Source organism: Phoenix dactylifera, chromosome 3 (genome assembly GCF_051530095.1).
Source record: "Phoenix dactylifera cultivar Ajwa chromosome 3, Ajwa_hap1_PhDact_Kaust_v1.1, whole genome shotgun sequence".
NCBI lineage: Eukaryota > Viridiplantae > Streptophyta > Magnoliopsida > Arecales > Arecaceae > Phoenix > Phoenix dactylifera.
Window position 1 is genome coordinate 23,733,871 of NC_143192.1, and position 18,664 is coordinate 23,752,534.

At 33.8% G+C, this 18,664-nt stretch overlaps 1 long non-coding RNA gene across 1 annotated transcript; it reads right to left on the bottom strand.

Moving 5' to 3' along the window:
• Positions 1-15,350: 15,350 nt before the first annotated feature.
• LOC149767988 (uncharacterized) lies at positions 15,351-17,291 on the bottom strand. The gene is made up of 2 exons (XR_016399797.1): positions 17,238-17,291; positions 15,351-17,083 (listed from the first exon to the last, which is right to left on the bottom strand). It is a non-coding gene; the product is annotated as an uncharacterized LOC149767988 (long non-coding RNA).
• Positions 17,292-18,664: the final 1,373 nt, after the last annotated feature.

Here is an 18,664-nt window from a genome sequence, read left to right on the forward strand (position 1 = left end):
TATAGATTTATGTAATTAAGTTCCGTGAGACCTCTCCTTCTGAAATTTTCTTTCTCCCCCTCTATTGATCATTCCATTTAAGAGTTTAGAATTTGAAGATAATGTTCAATAAAATTGTCAATCTCAAAAATATATTTTCTATAAGTTTCAGCTCATTTTCATAAGACTCAAGGTTTGAGATAAGACAGCCTTTATAGAACTCATCTCAAGGTAATTAAAGCATGTCTTGCAATATAAGGAGGTTCATCAAAATCAATCCATAAAATTCAAGGTATGCATCAAATTAAAGTTTCTTTAGGATAAGATACTGAATATCTAAAGCTCCCCCTCAAAAGATGCATTCTTCTTTAATCATTCTTTTCTTTGGTTGAATTTCAGAATTTAATAATAAACGTGAATAAAACTGAAATTCTATGTTATCGAGAATGTAGAGTGATCTAGAATTATTCAAAATTTATAGTATTCACTCTATATATATATATTCTGATGATAGTTTCTAAGAATGTAGGAGAGAAAAACATATAGATGATCATTGAGGTATGTGTATTTATAGAACTCAATTTCTTAATCACAGTTTTTCAGCAATGTATACATGAAGCTCAAAATTTTTTTTAAATATTAAAATAAAGTCATATATTTTAAAAATATTTACTTGCAATCAAGATCATCGTAAGGCACATCATTTGAATCAAAATTAGTATACTTTGAAGGTAAGAAATGATATGTTTCGGATGCGTATCGGAGCAATCAAAATAAATTCTGTTTTTCTTACATTAACATTTTATTTAGTAATCATATGGAGTTTAAACTTTTATACAAAATCGGATTCTGAATTACATAGGATTTTCAATAGAAGCTTTCTAAGTCATAATATGAGATATGTATCTTTCACAATGTAGCTCATCTTAAATTGTTACGATTGAAAAATACATATTTCAATAACATTAAAGCACTTTCAGAATCTTTGTGTTTAATTTTGAGTTTCGATACAAAATAAAGGATATTTTAACAAGTATTAGGACATTATGTATCAAAGTTAGGCAAGTAGAAAGATAGATCAATATCAATTTATTTTTCCTAAATAGAGATGTTCTTCTCTTCTCCTTTCTACAATTTTATTTAGCTTTCAGATTTTAACAATGATTGTGAATGACCAATCTGAAATTTCTTTTCAATAAAACTAAACAAAAGATGTTATGTAGCAATTCAAACATTCAATCAAATTGTCCAAGTATGAAACATTACAAAATATTGAGAATCCATAAATCAAGACATCATACCATATGCAAAATATACCATGTGTTAAGTCATGCATTAAAATACTAAGTACAAGAATGTCAAGGATCAAAATCAATTCTTTTCAAATAAACTCCCCCTATTTAAATATAATCTTGCAATGATTTCATCCTTAAAGTGTGTTTTCAAGTGATTAAAAATTTGACTTAATTCTACTTTCATTTACTTTGTTTTTCATTTATAACTTTCTTATGCTCTATACTCTATTTGCTCCCTATCCGGTGGAGTTGGGAAGGGGCACGAGGTACTACCACTAGCCTCCCTCTTGTGCCGTCCCTAATATGCCCTACACCGAATAGTTGGGTCAAATAGTGCCGGGTACTACCACTAGCCTCCCCATTGGCACCATCCCTATGATGAGCAATATAGAAAGGTTAAAATGTTTAATTCAAAACCTCCCTGTTTAAGTGTAATTAATTATGGATTTTATCCCTTCCAAAAGAATGCTCACACAAGTCTCACAAATGTGTCGAATATATTAAGTTTGTTTTGCTTTTCCTTAAGGTTGAAGTGTTTGCCTCTACTTGGATTTTACTTCTCTTGAATAATATCCATTTTATTTTCTTTATCTCTCTCTCTTTTTGTTATTCTCAAGTAATTTTCATGAGAGAGCAGAATAGAGAATTAATCTTACGTATCATATATATGTATATCATGCAAACAACATTTTCATTATGCTCAAGGATTCATAACTTTTCACAAGTTATTTTACATCAACATTTTAAGCATATACTTGTGTATTTCATGGTTATGACATAGGCAAAGATATATTTTAGTTTGGGCAAACCATGAAATAATTTCTAAAAGTATAAGTCAGTCAATACACATATAGACATGATATCAAAAATTAATAATTAAAGAATTTAATCATGCCATAATAAGATTTAAGTTACTGACTTTGCTCAACTAATTTGTGAGAAAGGTAAGCCAAACTAGATTTCTTATGTGTGAACTTTTGGCTGAAGAAGATCCTCTCTCTTGTTTGCATGTGAATGTTTAGTGTATCTTTGTTGCCCAGTAGATACAACCCAAGAGGGGGGGTGAATTGGGTCTTTTAAAACTTTTATGCTACTTCTAAAACTTTTTGATTAACTATGCTAAGTTGTATAGATACACAGTGAAAGTTAAACTTAGCAAGGTTTTGATGTATAGACTTTGACTTGATTAAATATGCTTGCAACTAAAAGATGTGCGGATAAGAATTAAGCAAGCAATTTATCTAAGTAAGTAAGTGTGTTAGTTAGACAATAACTAGAGGCATTACAAACACAAAGGACATATAGTGGTTCGGTGCACCCCAGCACCTACATCCACTCCCCAAGACCTCTTGGGAATTTCACTATAATCCTACCGATTACAGCCGGTTGTTTTACAAGCTCACAACCCAACTTGTTGTTTTACGAGCGCACAACGAACTCGGTCGGTTTTCCCAGGCTCACCGACTAGAACCACTCCGATTGTTTTTCCGGGCTCACAATCAAACCCTTACACATTGGTTTTACCCTCGGCTCACCAACAAACCTAAACCCCGTTGGTTTTCCCTCTGGCTCACCAACAAACCTTAATCCCGTTGGTTTTCCCTTTGGCTCACCAACAAACCTTACACCGTTGGTTTTCCCTTTGGCTCACCAACAAACCTTTAACCCCTTGATTCAATCCCTTGATTGAATCAAGTTACAAGATATTAAAACAAAGAATAAAAACAAATCAAAGCTTCTTAAACAAGCAGATATGACAATATAAACAAATAGAGTAAAGAGAAGCCCTCAAACGAGTTTTGAAGATGGAGGAGCTCGGCTTCTTCTTTACTTGATCCTCCTCTGATTTGGCATGAAGTAGAGGATCCCCGAGGCAGCACACGGATGGAGAGGAAGCTTTCGGATTCACTTGGATGCTCTTCTTCTCTCTATTTCGTTTTGGATGGCCCTTTTGTGCTTATGGGAGATTTCCTTTGTAATCTCTTTGAGATCTCTTTCCTAGATGATCTCTCCCACTTCCATGAGTTCTCCCCTAGCTCTCTTCTTGTTTTTATAGCTTTAGATGGAGTGGAAACAAGAATATAGCCGTTAGAGACAAAAATATAGCCGTTGGAACCAGTCTGCACCTCCTGACAATATTACCGTTGGGATCGGAGTCGACTCGCGCGATCAGGAGTCGACTCGGCTGTAGCGGGAGTCGGCTCGTGCTTTACTGGAGACGACTCGGCTACTGTTCCAAATTTGAATTAAAGTGCATGCCTTGACTGGGAGTCGACTCGACTTAACCCGGAGTCGACTCGCCAACATCTGGAGCTGACTTGGCATCTTCGGAGTCGGCTCATCCCATGAATCCAGAGGACATACTTTCTGATTTTCTTCCTCGAGTCGACTCGGATTCTCTTGGAGTCGACTCGGCTCTCAGAGCCCGAAAACTGATCCTCTGCATTTTTGGGGTCGCGCTGCCTTGGAGTCGACTCGAACTGTCTGGGAGTCGACTCGAATCTCAGAGGCAGTAACTTGGTTTTCTGTCTGTTGATGGTCGCGGAGTCTCGGAGTCGACTCGTGCAATGCGGGAGTCGACTCGAATCTCAGAGTCCCAAAAATGCTCTCTGACTTTTTCCTTGTGTTCCGCTGAGAGTCGACTCTTGCTTTCTTTGGAGTCGACCTACCAACCATCGGAGTCGACTCGCGTTCCACTGGAGTCGACTCGAAGACTGTTCTTTTGAATTTTTCTTTTGATTTTACTCCTCCAATTTGAATCCTTTGAACTTTAAACTTTGGGCCAATAAATTGTAGCTTTCTTCCAACTTGAGAGCTTTGGAGGCCTTCTTGTGTTCTCCCAACTTGCTATGTTCCTTGCAAAATAAATATCTTTCTCCTTGCAACATAAGCATTAGTATCTATACTTCAAGGTTTTGTGATCATCAAAATCAATTTATGAATCAATCTTTGGGTCATCAATCTCCCCCTTTTTGATGATGACAAAACTTGGAGTATATGCAATATAAAAGATATTGATTTCTAGAAGTAATACATAGCTAAGTTGCATGAAGTAGAAAACATATATATTTAAAAACATACTTCATGATAATGCTTTAGATTTAATCAGCTTAACACAATCAACATATTTAAATTTTAAGCTGATTTGTATTCAATTCAAAGTAATAAAGCATTCTGAGTATATAGCATATACTTAGATATTTCTCCCCCTTTTTGACAACATCAAAAAGATAGTGAAACATTAAGTACACAGATCAGAGCAGAACACATCGAGTGTGAATTCAAGAGGTTTTTTTTTTTTAATTTGATACCACAGATAGTTTTCTAATCAAGTGTAGGTGGAATCTTCCTTAGGTTAATTCAAGAAGTACCACAAATGATAGTCAAGGAAAAATATGAGTGGAAATCTAACCTCTCTTCACTAAGTATGAAAGCTTGTTCATTTAAGACCTTTTGCCCAATCTATTAAGTATTTTATCAACATGAGAGCAATTTAATTAATTTTCAGAGTAAAAGATCAAAACTTATATACTTGAAAAACATATCATCATGTTGGATCATGACTTCAAAGTTCTTTTTATGATAATAAGAGCATTGGGGCACAAATACCAAAATATGAATTCATGCAATTTATGATATATCTTAGAGCTCTTTTAAGGACTTTCTTTTATTCCTTTAGAAAATAAGCACGATTTGATACATATATAAAAATATGAATTGGCACAATATTGAAGTTCTAAAGAGCAAGCCAATTAGGACTCATTAGTGAATTCCAAAATAGATTTTCTACGAGATACTCAAGAAAATTTAACACGTTATTCTCCCCTTTTTTCATTAAATTAGAGGCTCTTAAGATCAACTATTTGAATTGCAATTTGGTTCATGATTTGTGCAGAAGATATATTAACCAAATAACATGCCTCAAGGTGTATCATAAAGATTTTCAGATTTAAATTTCAGATGATACATATTGGAGAGTATTAGGATCACTTTTCATTTAGTATTCTTTCCCTCTTCTATAGATTTATGTAATTAAGTTCCGTGAGACCTCTCCTTCTGAAATTTTCTTTCTCCCCCTCTATTGATCATTCCATTTAAGAGTTTAGAATTTGAAGATAATGTTCATAAAATTGTCAATCTCAAAAATATATTTTCTATAAGTTTCAGCTCATTTTCATAAGACTCAAGGTTTGAGATAAGACAGCCTTTATAGAACTCATCTCAAGGTAATTAAAGCATGTCTTGCAATATAAGGAGGTTCATCAAAATCAATCCATAAAATTCAAGGTATGCATCAAATTAAAGTTTCTTTAGGATAAGATACTGAATATCTAAAGCTCCCCCTCAAAAGATGCATTCTTCTTTAATCATTCTTTTCTTTGGTTGAATTTCAGAATTTAATAATAAACGTGAATAAAACTGAAATTCTATGTTATCGAGAATGTAGAGTGATCTAGAATTATTCAAAATTTATAGTATTCACTCTATATATATATATTCTGATGATAGTTTCTAAGAATGTAGGAGAGAAAAACATATAGATGATCATTGAGGTATGTGTATTTATAGAACTTCAATTTCTTAATCACAGTTTTTCAGCTATGTACACATGAAGCTCAATAAAATTTTAAATATTAAAATAAAGTCATATATTTAAAAATATTTGCTTGTAATCAAGATCATTGATCATTTAGACCAATATTAGTAGATTTTAATGATAAGAAAGGATATGTTTCGGATGCGTATCGGAGCAATCAGCCAAGACATCAAAATTAATTCTGTTTTTCTTAAATTAAGATTTTATTTAGAAATCATATTGAGTTTAAGCTTTTATACAAAATCAGATTCTGAATTTTCATAAGAATTTTCAAGAAGGCTCTCAAAATTTGAGATATGTATCTTCTACTTTGTAGCTCATCTTAAATTACTAAGATTGAAAACACATATTTCAATAACATTAGAGCACTTTCAGAATCTTTGTATTTAGTATTGAGTTTCGATACAAAATGGAGGATATTTTAACAAGTATTAGGATATTATGTATCAAAGTTAGGCAAGTAGAAAGATAGATCAAGATCAATTCATTTTGCCTAAATAGAGATATCTTTCTCTTCTCATTTCAACTTTCACATTTTAACGATGATTGTGAATGACAAATCTGAATTTTCTTAACAAACAAAAATTTTATGTAGTATTTCAAACAATCAATCAAATTGTCCAAGCATGAAGCATTACAAAATATTGAGAATCCATAATTTAAAGCATCATGCCATATGCAAAATATATTATGTGTTAAGTCATGCATTAGAATATTAAGAGTAAGAATGTTAAGGATCAAAATCAATTCTTTTCAAATAAACTCCCCCTATTTAAATATAATTTTGCACTGATTTCATCCTTAAAGTGTGTTTTCAAGTGATTAAAAATTTGACTTAATTCTACTTTCATTTACTTTGTTTTTCATTTATAACTTTCTTATGCTCTATACTCTATTTGCTCCCTATCCGGTGGAGTTGGGAAGGGGCACGAGGTACTACCACTAGCCTCCCTCTTGTGCCGTCCCTAATATGCCCTACACCGAATAGTTGGGTCAAATAGTGCCGGGTACTACCACTAGCCTCCCCATTGGCACCATCCCTATGATAAGCAATATAGAAAGGTTAAACTATTTACTTTAAACTCTCCCTCTATTTAAGTGTAATTCATTACGGATTTTATCCTTCCAAAAGAATGCTCACACAAGTGCTGAATATATTATGCTTGTTTTGCTTTTTCTTAAGATTGGAGTATTTGCCTTTACTTAGATTTTACTTCTCTTGAATAATATCCATTATCTTTTCTTTATCTCTCTTTCTCTTTGTTATTCTCAAGTAATTTACTTGAAAGAGCAGAATAAAGAAATAATCAAATGTATCATATAGAGGTATATCATGCAAACAACATTTTCATTATGCTCAAGAATTCATAGCTTCTCACAAGTCATTTTAAATCAAAAATTTTAAGCATAAACTTGTGTAGTTCATGGTTATGACATAGGCAAAGATATATTTTAGTTTGGGCAAACCATGAAACAATTTCTAAAAGCATAAGTCAATCAATACATATATATAGACATGATATCAAGGAATTAATAATTAAAGATTTTAACCATGCCATACTGAGATTTAAGTTATTGACTTTGCTCAATTAATTTATGAGAGAGGTATCTAGAATTACCAATCCATTCTGCATTCTTCAGTCAAATACCTACTAGATTTCTTATGTATGAACTTTTGGCTGAAGAAGGTCCTCTCTCTTGTTTGCATGAGAATGTTTATTGTATCTTACGTGGAGATATCCTTCAAGTTGAAATCTCTCATTTTCTTGCTCAAGGATCCTGCAAGCTCCTTTTCTTCCTTGAAAGAAAGTTATTAGTTTCTTCAAGATACAAAACATTCATCCACCATATTTTTAACTAGATGACTCGATATAAGATATGATACTAGTTGAATGTTGAGTCACTTTACTCAAGAGATTCCCTAAGTATAAGCAAGCACATATCACTTGAACTAAAGAGATGGTTTCATTAACCAATATGGTTCAAGTACAAGCATGTGAGACAATAGAATGATTTATCAAGATCAAATCAATTTCTTATTTTCAACATCAATTTAGCTTAGATTCTATTTGCTTAAGATAATTGTCAATAAGGCATGCTAGCTAAGTTTTGATCAAATTGCCTTAAACAATTGTTTCTATCAAAATTCAGATTATGATTCATTTGTTATCAATAAATTATGATTCATTAGAGTTAGATTGAAGTCTTGCACAAGGGCACATAATGATCACACAATCTGGTCTATTAGGTATATGATAAAATAATTATTCTATCATGCTTTTGATGCTTGTTCCAAATCACATATTGCTTTATCATATATGTAATGTGTAATCTTTAAATATGGTGGTTATTTTACATAGATCTCCTTTTTTTTAATGAAATAACCACATAGGAGTGAATTCTACACATTCATTTGACAGATTATAAAGCTCATGAAGCAAACAAATAATAATGGTGATCTTTACTTCTAATCATGCAAAAATCTTATCAAGATCTATCTTTTTTTGATTTAGTCTTTTAGTAGTTATCAATTTTTCTTCATTAAGTGCATATCTGAAAAATCCAATTTTGGTTCTAATTATTAACAAGTTTTTCAGATTGTTATATATAAAAGATTAACCATATACATATATAATTTGTTTTTAGTATTTTGATAATAAATCATTAGTCTCATAAAGAATAAAATGAATTGATACCTCTACAACTAGAATTTTTCATGAATGTTCTATATGCATTGCTTGATGAATGATATCCAAGGATAGAAGTATCTTTATCAGATTTGGCATTATTTTCATAAGAGCATATCAAGCATAACATGTACGACTGAAAAATATGAAAGATATGCAATGGTTCATTTTCCATTTTTCAGAAGATCAAAATTTTCATCAAAAATAGATCTAATAGAAATCATATGTATGACAAGCAGTGATGATAGTCTTTTAAAAAATTATTTGAGTAGATGACTATCATACATAATTGTCTTTTTCATTTCTTCAAGAATTCTATTAACCCTATTTTACTTATGATGTCCTTGGAGCTGAAATAATTGAATTTAATATTATTTTCTGTATAACCTTAATCAGGATTTTGGTTTTCAACACTGTGCCATGATCTTCACAGTTTGGAAACCTTTTTCATTTGAAACGCTTTTACAAGATTCAGTAAATACAGAAAAATACTTCAGTTTTATTTTCCAAGAACAAATCCAATGTAAGCTTTTGAAAACTTAGTGATGGAAACAACATCTTTAGATTTAGAAATGATTTTTGTTTGTTTCCTTAGTTAGCATGCATAGCAAAACTTTGACCTTTAAGTAGATAATCTAAGTAAGCCTATGGCAAGGTCTTTTGAGATTAAGTACATACTAGCATGAGTTGATTCTATGTGCCAAGGATGGTTTCTTTAATCTTGGTATTCATAGTGCATATATTCAAAAGCATACCAAGTACACATTATCATATCTATGATCAATAAACAATAATGCCATGGATAAAAACTCTCAATCAAGCATATAGAGAATTCATAGAATTAATCTTAATAATGATTAATCATTTAGCAACTTTATCCAAGGGTGAGTAAAGTATCCTATAAAATGAAGTGATTTGATTATATTTCCAAAAGTAGTTTCTATATCACAAAATTGATCAATACTAGCAATTCATACTAAAGCAAAAATAATGATGAGATGCAAGGATTACTGATTTCATTATTATTATTATTTAAAATTACTTTTCATAAGTATATTTTAAGTTTCAATGTGTCTAGAATACCCATTTGTATGAATCTATTTGTTTCATGGGTATCTTGGCACATCTATGTCTACATCCTCATATTTTCATTTTGGGTACCCAAGCTTGCTTGGATCCTTGAGAGTTAGGACATATAGTTCCTTTTGGAACCCAAATTTGTTTAATTGTAATAACTTTACTACTTGATTTAATTATGTTAGAACGATAGGTAAAGTTGTTATGCCCATTCTTTTCATGTTTGAAATAAGTTATCTTATTTAATGGATTGCTTGGTGAATTGATAACCTTTTTCTTTAGGGATTCATTGCTAAGTGAAGGAGTTAAGCCAAATTTTGATTTATCAAAATCTGTATGTTGGCTTTCAAACATCATTTTTAATCTTGCTGAACTTACAGTAAATTTGTTAATAAAAGACTTCAATTGGTTAATTTCTTTACTTAAGTTTTGATTTTCTTTAATTAAATTTTGATTTTTCTGAATTAATTGTTCTGAATTTAACCTTAAAATTTTATTTTCAGAATTTAGTTTATCTTGTATTTCATTATTAGAATTTCTTTCTTTTGAAATTTTCAGATTTAGTTTCTTAAGATTTTTATTCTTCACAGCTAATTTTCTACATTCACCATACAAATCATGAAAAGTATTTAATAATTCATCATAAGATAATTCTTCTTGAAAATCATTTGAGGTAAGAGTAGATTCAGATTTTACCTTGTCTTCTTGTGCCATAAAGCACGAGTTAGTTACCTCTTGTAGTTCCTTGGAGCTAATATCATCATTGTTGCTCCTAACTTTTAATTTCTTGCTTGACTCTTTCTTGGTCAAGGCTTTCTTCCTTTTTATCTCTTTCTTCCTTTCTTCTAGCTTCCTCTTCTTCTTTGTCTTTAGGAAGCTTTTGAATCTTTCTTCCTGATTTAGAGTGTTTCCTGCATGCTCAATGTTAGTCTTGCAATTATCCTCAAGTAAACTAACATGGGGTTCTTCGAAAATATCATAAGTTGCTTCAAGAGTATCCCATATTTGTTTGGCAGATGAACATATATAAATTTGGTTGAAAATATTTTTATTAGATGCACAGTAGAGAAGGTTCATAGCCTTAGCATTTAGTTCAGCCAAATTTTTATCGAACATACTTTCAATTAATTTCGTGGGTGTGTGTAGGCCATTTGTTATGACATTCCATAACTCATAGTTTTGTGATTGAGTAAAGATTTTCATTCTAGCTTTCCATTGAATATAGTTAGATCCATCAAACAGTGGAGGTCTGTTTGTGGAAAGTCCCTCAGCAAGTAATACGTTATGTGGGGTTGTCATGATCTTTGGCTCTAGTCGGTTAAGACTACAAATAATATTTGAGCACCTGCTCTGATACCACTTGTTGCCCAGTAGATACAACCCAAGAGGGGGGGTGAATTGGGTCTTTTAAAACTTTTATGCTACTTCTAAAACTTTTTGATTAACTATGCTAAGTTGTATAGATACACAGTGAAAGTTAAACTTAGCAAGGTTTTGATGTATAGACTTTGACTTGATTAAATATGCTTGCAACTAAAAGATGTGCGGATAAGAATTAAGCAAGCAATTTATCTAAGTAAGTAAGTGTGTTAGTTAGACAATAACTAGAGGCATTACAAACACAAAGGACATATAGTGGTTCGGTGCACCCCAGCACCTACATCCACTCCCCAAGACCTCTTGGGAATTTCACTATAATCCTACCGATTACAGCCGGTTGTTTTACAAGCTCACAACCCAACTTGTTGTTTTACGAGCGCACAACGAACTCGGTCGGTTTTCCCAGGCTCACCGACTAGAACCACTCCGATTGTTTTTCCGGGCTCACAATCAAACCCTTACACATTGGTTTTACCCTCGGCTCACCAACAAACCTAAACCCCGTTGGTTTTCCCTCTGGCTCACCAACAAACCTTAATCCCGTTGGTTTTCCCTTTGGCTCACCAACAAACCTTACACCGTTGGTTTTCCCTTTGGCTCACCAACAAACCTTTAACCCCTTGATTCAATCCCTTGATTGAATCAAGTTACAAGATATTAAAACAAAGAATAAAAACAAATCAAAGCTTCTTAAACAAGCAGATATGACAATATAAACAAATAGAGTAAAGAGAAGCCCTCAAACGAGTTTTGAAGATGGAGGAGCTCGGCTTCTTCTTTACTTGATCCTCCTCTGATTTGGCATGAAGTAGAGGATCCCCGAGGCAGCACACGGATGGAGAGGAAGCTTTCGGATTCACTTGGATGCTCTTCTTCTCTCTATTTCGTTTTGGATGGCCCTTTTGTGCTTATGGGAGATTTCCTTTGTAATCTCTTTGAGATCTCTTTCCTAGATGATCTCTCCCACTTCCATGAGTTCTCCCCTAGCTCTCTTCTTGTTTTTATAGCTTTAGATGGAGTGGAAACAAGAATATAGCCGTTAGAGACAAAAATATAGCCGTTGGAACCAGTCTGCACCTCCTGACAATATTACCGTTGGGATCGGAGTCGACTCGCGCGATCAGGAGTCGACTCGGCTGTAGCGGGAGTCGGCTCGTGCTTTACTGGAGACGACTCGGCTACTGTTCCAAATTTGAATTAAAGTGCATGCCTTGACTGGGAGTCGACTCGACTTAACCCGGAGTCGACTCGCCAACATCTGGAGCTGACTTGGCATCTTCGGAGTCGGCTCATCCCATGAATCCAGAGGACATACTTTCTGATTTTCTTCCTCGAGTCGACTCGGATTCTCTTGGAGTCGACTCGGCTCTCAGAGCCCGAAAACTGATCCTCTGCATTTTTGGGGTCGCGCTGCCTTGGAGTCGACTCGAACTGTCTGGGAGTCGACTCGAATCTCAGAGGCAGTAACTTGGTTTTCTGTCTGTTGATGGTCGCGGAGTCTCGGAGTCGACTCGTGCAATGCGGGAGTCGACTCGAATCTCAGAGTCCCAAAAATGCTCTCTGACTTTTTCCTTGTGTTCCGCTGAGAGTCGACTCTTGCTTTCTTTGGAGTCGACCTACCAACCATCGGAGTCGACTCGCGTTCCACTGGAGTCGACTCGAAGACTGTTCTTTTGAATTTTTCTTTTGATTTTACTCCTCCAATTTGAATCCTTTGAACTTTAAACTTTGGGCCAATAAATTGTAGCTTTCTTCCAACTTGAGAGCTTTGGAGGCCTTCTTGTGTTCTCCCAACTTGCTATGTTCCTTGCAAAATAAATATCTTTCTCCTTGCAACATAAGCATTAGTATCTATACTTCAAGGTTTTGTGATCATCAAAATCAATTTATGAATCAATCTTTGGGTCATCAATCTTACATGAAGATATCCTTCAAGTTGAAATTTCTCATTTTTCTTTCTTGAAGGAAGGTCATTAGTTTCTTTAAGATACAAGGCATTCATCCAACATATATATATTTTTTTTAACTAGATGACTCAATATAAGATATGACAATAGTTGCATGTTGAGTCACTTTACTCAAGAGATTGCCTAAATATAAGCAAGCACATATCATTTGAACTAAAGAGATTGATTCATTAACCAAGATAGTTTAAGTCAATTTAGTTTAGATTCTATTTGCTTAAGATAATTATCAATAAGATATGTTAACTATGTTTTAATCAATTTATCTTAAACATTTGTTTCTATCAAAATTCAGATTATGATTTATTTGTTATCAATAAAATATGATTAATTAAAGTTAGATTGAAGTCTTGCACAAGGTCACATAATGAGCATACAATCTGGTCTACTAGCTGTATGATAAAATAATTATTCTATCATGCTTCAATACAGCTTTAACACAATAGATCTACTTTGCTCATCCTTTTCAAATTCTACAAGATGGGGTCATAGATATACCTTCTTCATGCCAATCTTCTATAAGAGTTTTCTTGTGGACTAACGTTGGTCAATGAAGATCCCCTTTCCTGTTTATCTTAATTTGGAGTTTGAGAGAAGATGTTAATTCATTCATCATATTTCAAACTCACTTTGCAATATAACTCTTCATTAGTAGAACCAAAAATGATGTCATCAATGCATACTTTGAGCAAATAAGATATCACAAATTCATCTTTTTGATGCATAGATTTATCACTATTACTTTCTATCAAAAAGGTTGCTTAAGCTTTTATATATCATGCTTTTGATGCTTGTTCTAAATCACATATTGCTTTATCATATATGTAATGTGTATTTTTAAATATGGTGGTTATTTTTCATAGATCTCCTTTTTAATGAAGTAACCACATAGGAGTGACTTCTACACATTTATTTGACAGAATATAAAGCTCATGAAGCAAGCACATGATAATGATGATCTTTACTTCTAATCATGCAAGAATCTTTATCAAGATCTATTTCCTCTTTTCTTGATTTAGTCTTTTAGTAGTCATCAATTTTTCTTCATTAAGTGCATATGTAAAAGATTAACCATATAATTTGATTTTAGTATTTTGATAATAAATCATTAGTCTCATAAAGAATAAAATGAATTGATACTTCTACAACTAGAATTTTTCATGAATGTTCTATATGCATTGCTTGATGAATGATATCCAAGGATAGAAGTATCTTTATCAGATTTGGCATTATTTTCATAATAACATGTACGACTGAAAAATATGAAAGATATGCAATGGTTCATTTTCCATTTTTCAGAAGATCAAAATTTTCATCAAAAATAGAAATCATATGTATGACAAGCAGTGATGATAGTCTTTTAAAAATTATTTAAGTAGATGACTATCATACATAATTGTCTTTTTCATTTCTTCAAGAATTCTATTAATCCTATTTTGCTTATGGTGTCCTTGGTGCTGAAATCATTGGATTTAATATTATTTTCTGTATAACCTTTATCAGGATTTTGGTTTTCAACACTGTGCCATGATACTCTTTATCTTCACAGTTTGGAAACCTTTATCATTTGAACCACTTTTACAAGATTTAGTAAATACAGAAAAATACTTCAGTTTTATTTTTTAAGAATAAATCCAATGTAAGCTTTTGAAAAACTTGGAGATGGAAACAACATCTTTAGATTTAGAAATGATTTTTGTTTGTTTCCTTAGTTAGCATGCATAGCAAAACTTTGACCTTTAAGTAGATAATCTAAGTAAGCCTATGGCAAGGTCTTTTGAGATTAAGTACATACTAGCATGAGTTGATTTTATATGCCAAGGATGGTTTTTTGGTATTCATAGTGCATATATTCAAAAGCATACCAAGTACACATTATCATATCTATGATCAATAAACAATAATGCCATGGATAATAACTCTCAATCAAGCATATAGAGAATTCATAGAGTTATTCTTAATAAATTGATTAATCATTTAGCAACTTATCCAATAGTGAGTAAAGTATACTAAAAAATGAAGAGATTTGATTATATTTCCAAAAGTATTTTCTATATCACAAAATTGATCACTACTAGCAAATCATATCAAATACTAAAGCACAAATAATGATGAGATGCAAGAATTACTGATTTCATTATTATTTTTTTTGTTAATAACTTTTTAAGTTTCTTTATGTTCCATAGGTACCTTGGTACACCTATGTGTACATCCTCATTTTCTCATTTTGGGTACCCAAGCTTGCTTGAGTCCTTGAGAGTTAGGACATATGGTTCCTTTTGGAACCCATATCTGTTTAATAGTAATAACTTTACCATTTGATTTAATTATACTAGAACGATAGGTAAAGTTGTTATTCCCATCCTTTTCATTTTTGAAATAAGTTATCTTATTTAATGGTTTGCTTGGTAAATTGATAACCTTTTTCTCTAGAGATTTATGGCTAAGTGAAGGAGTCAAGCTAAATTTTGATTTATCAAAATCAGCATGTTGGCTTTCAAACATCATTTTTAATCTTTCTGAACTTACAGTGAATTTGTTAATAAAACATCTTAATTGGTTAATTTCTTTACTTAAGTTTTGATTTTCTTTAATTAAGCTATGATTTTTCTGAATCAATTCTTCTGAAAATGACCTTAAGCTTTCATTTTCAGAATTTAGTTTCTTAAGATTTTTATTCTTTACAGATAATTTTCTACATTCACTATACAACTCATGAAAAGCATTTAATAATTCATCATAAGAGAATTCTTCTTGAAAATCATTTGAGGTAAGAGTAGATTCAGATTTTACCTTGTCTTCTTGTGCCATAAAGCACAAGTCAGTTACCTCTTGTAGTTTCTTGGAGCGAATATCATCATTGTTGCTCCTAACCTTTATTTTTTGGCTTGACTCTTTCTTGGTCAAGGCTTTCTTCCTTTTTATCTCTTTCTTCCTTTCTTCTTGCTTCCTCTTTTTCTTTGTCTTTAGGAAGCTGATTTGCCTCGGAGTCGACTCGGACCTTATTGGAGTCGACTCGACTAACTTGGGAGTCGACTCTGAGCTACTTGGAGTCGACTCGACTGAGGGAGATTCATCACCCTTTTCTGCAGTCTCATTGTTAGTATATAATTGAAGCATATGAGAGCTAATCTGAGATTTATCATAAATATTTTCTAAAGTATCCCAGATCTCCTTAGCAGATAAGCATGCAGAAATTTCATTAAACTTTGTTTCTTGAATAGCACAATATAATATGTTCATAGCATTAGCATTTAATTGTGCTAAGTCCTTCTCATTAATATGAGAGAGTGTGTGAAGGTCATTTATTATGATTTTCCATAGATAGTAGTTTTGTGATTGAATGAAAATGCGCATGCGTATTTTCCAATGTGGGTAGTTTATACCATTAAACAGTGGAGGTGTATCAATTGATTGTCCTTCTCCTAGAAAACTATCTATTTGAGTTGTCATGATCTTTGGCTCTAGTCGGTTAAGACTACAAATAATATTTGAGCACCTGCTCTGATACCACTTGTTGCCCAGTAGATACAACCCAAGAGGGGGGCTGAATTGGGTCTTTTAAAACTTTTATGCTACTTCTAAAACTTTTTGATTAACTATGCTAAGTTGTATAGATGCACAGTGAAAGTTAAACTTAGCAAGGGTTTGATGTATAGACTTCGACTTGATTAAATATGCTTGCAACTAAAGGATGTGCGGATAAGAATTAAGCAAGCAATTTATCTAAGTAAGTAAGTGTGTTAGTTAGACAATAACTAGAGGCATTACAAACACAAAGGACATATAGTGGTTCGGTGCACCCCAGCACCTACATCCACTCCCCAAGACCTCTTGGGAATTTCACTATAATCCTACCGATTACAGCCGGTTGTTTTACAAGCTCACAACCCAACTTGTTGTTTTACGAGCGCACAACGAACTCGGTCGGTTTTCCCAGGCTCACCGACTAGAACCTCCCCGATTGTTTTCCCGGGATCACAATCAAACCCTTACACGTTGGTTTTACCCTCGGCTCACCAACAAACCTATCACCGTTGGTTTTCCCTTTGGCTCACCAACAAACCTTAACACCGTTGGTTTTTCTTTGGCTCACCAACAAACCTTAACACCGTTGGTTTTCCCTTTGGCTCACCAACAAACCTTAACACCGTTGGTTTTTCTTTGGCTCACCAACAAACCTTAACACCGTTGGTTTTTCTTTGGCTCACCAACAAACCTTAACACCGTTGGTTTTTTCTTTGGCTCACCAACAAACCTTAACACCGTTGGTTTTTCTTTGGCTCACCAACAAACCTTAACCCCTTGATTCAATCCCTTGATTGAATCAAGTTACAAGATATTAAAATAAAGTATAAAACAAAACAAAGCTTCTTAAACAAGCAAATATGATAATATAAACAAATAGAGTAAAGAGAAGCCCTCAAACGAGTTTTGAAGATGGAGGAGCTCGGCTTCTTCTTTACTTGATCCTCCTCTAATTTGGCATGAAGTAGAGGATCCCCGAGGCAGCACACGGATGGAGAGGAAGCTTTCGGATTCACTTGGATGCTCTTCTTCTCTCTATTTCGTTTTGGATGGCCCTTTTGTGCTTATGGGAGATTTCCTTTGTAATCTCTTTGAGATCTCTTTCCTTGATGATCTCTCCCACTTCCATGAGTTCTCCCCTAGCTCTCTTCTTGTTTTTATAGCTTTAGATGGCGTGGAAACAAGAATATAGCCGTTAGAGACAAAAATAGAGCCGTTGGAACCAGTCTGCACCTCCTGACAATATGACCGTTGGGATCGGAGTCGACTCGCGCGATCAGAAGTCGGCTCGCCTGTTCCAGGAGTCGGCTCGTGTTTTACCGGAGACGACTCGGCCACTGTTCCAAATTTGAATTAAAGTTGCAGTCTTGACTGGGAGTCGACTCGTCTTGACCTGGAGTCGACTCGCCAACTTCTGGAGCTGACGTGGCAATTTTGGAGTCGGCTCATCCACTGAAGTCCGTGGATCCAAATTTGAATTTTGTCCACTCGAGTCGACTCGACTGTCCTAGGAGTCGACTCAAATCTCAGAGCCCGAACTCCCGATTCTCTGTCTTTTGGCTCATCCAGTCTTGGAGTCGACTCGAACTTCCTTGGAGTCGACTCGGCTCTCAGTTTCCGAAAGTTGGTCTTCTGCCTTTTGACGTGAAGCTTGTCTCGGCGTCGACTCGAGCTGTCTGTGAGTCGACTCGAATCTCAGAGGCAGTAACATGGTCTTCTGTCTGTTGATGGTCGCTCAGTCTCGGAGTCGACTCGTGCAATGCGAGAGTCGACTCGAATCTCAGACCCGAAAACTGCTCTCTGACTTTTCTGCCTGTGACTCCTAGGAGTCGACTCATACTTCTCCGGAGTCGACTCATACTTCTCCGGAGTTGACTCGAATTCCACTGGAGTCGACTCGAAGACTGTTCTTTTGAATTTTTCTTTTGATTTTACTCCTCCAATTTGAATCCTTTGAACTTTAAACTTGGGCCAATAAATTATAGCTTTCTTCCAACTTGAGAGCTTTGGAGGCCTTCTTGTGTTCTTCCAACTTGCTATGTTCCTTGCAAAATAAATATCTTTCTCCTTGCAACATAAACATTAGTATCTATACTTCAAGGTTTTGTGATCATCAAAATCAATCTATGAATCAATCTTTGGGTCATCAAGTTGAAT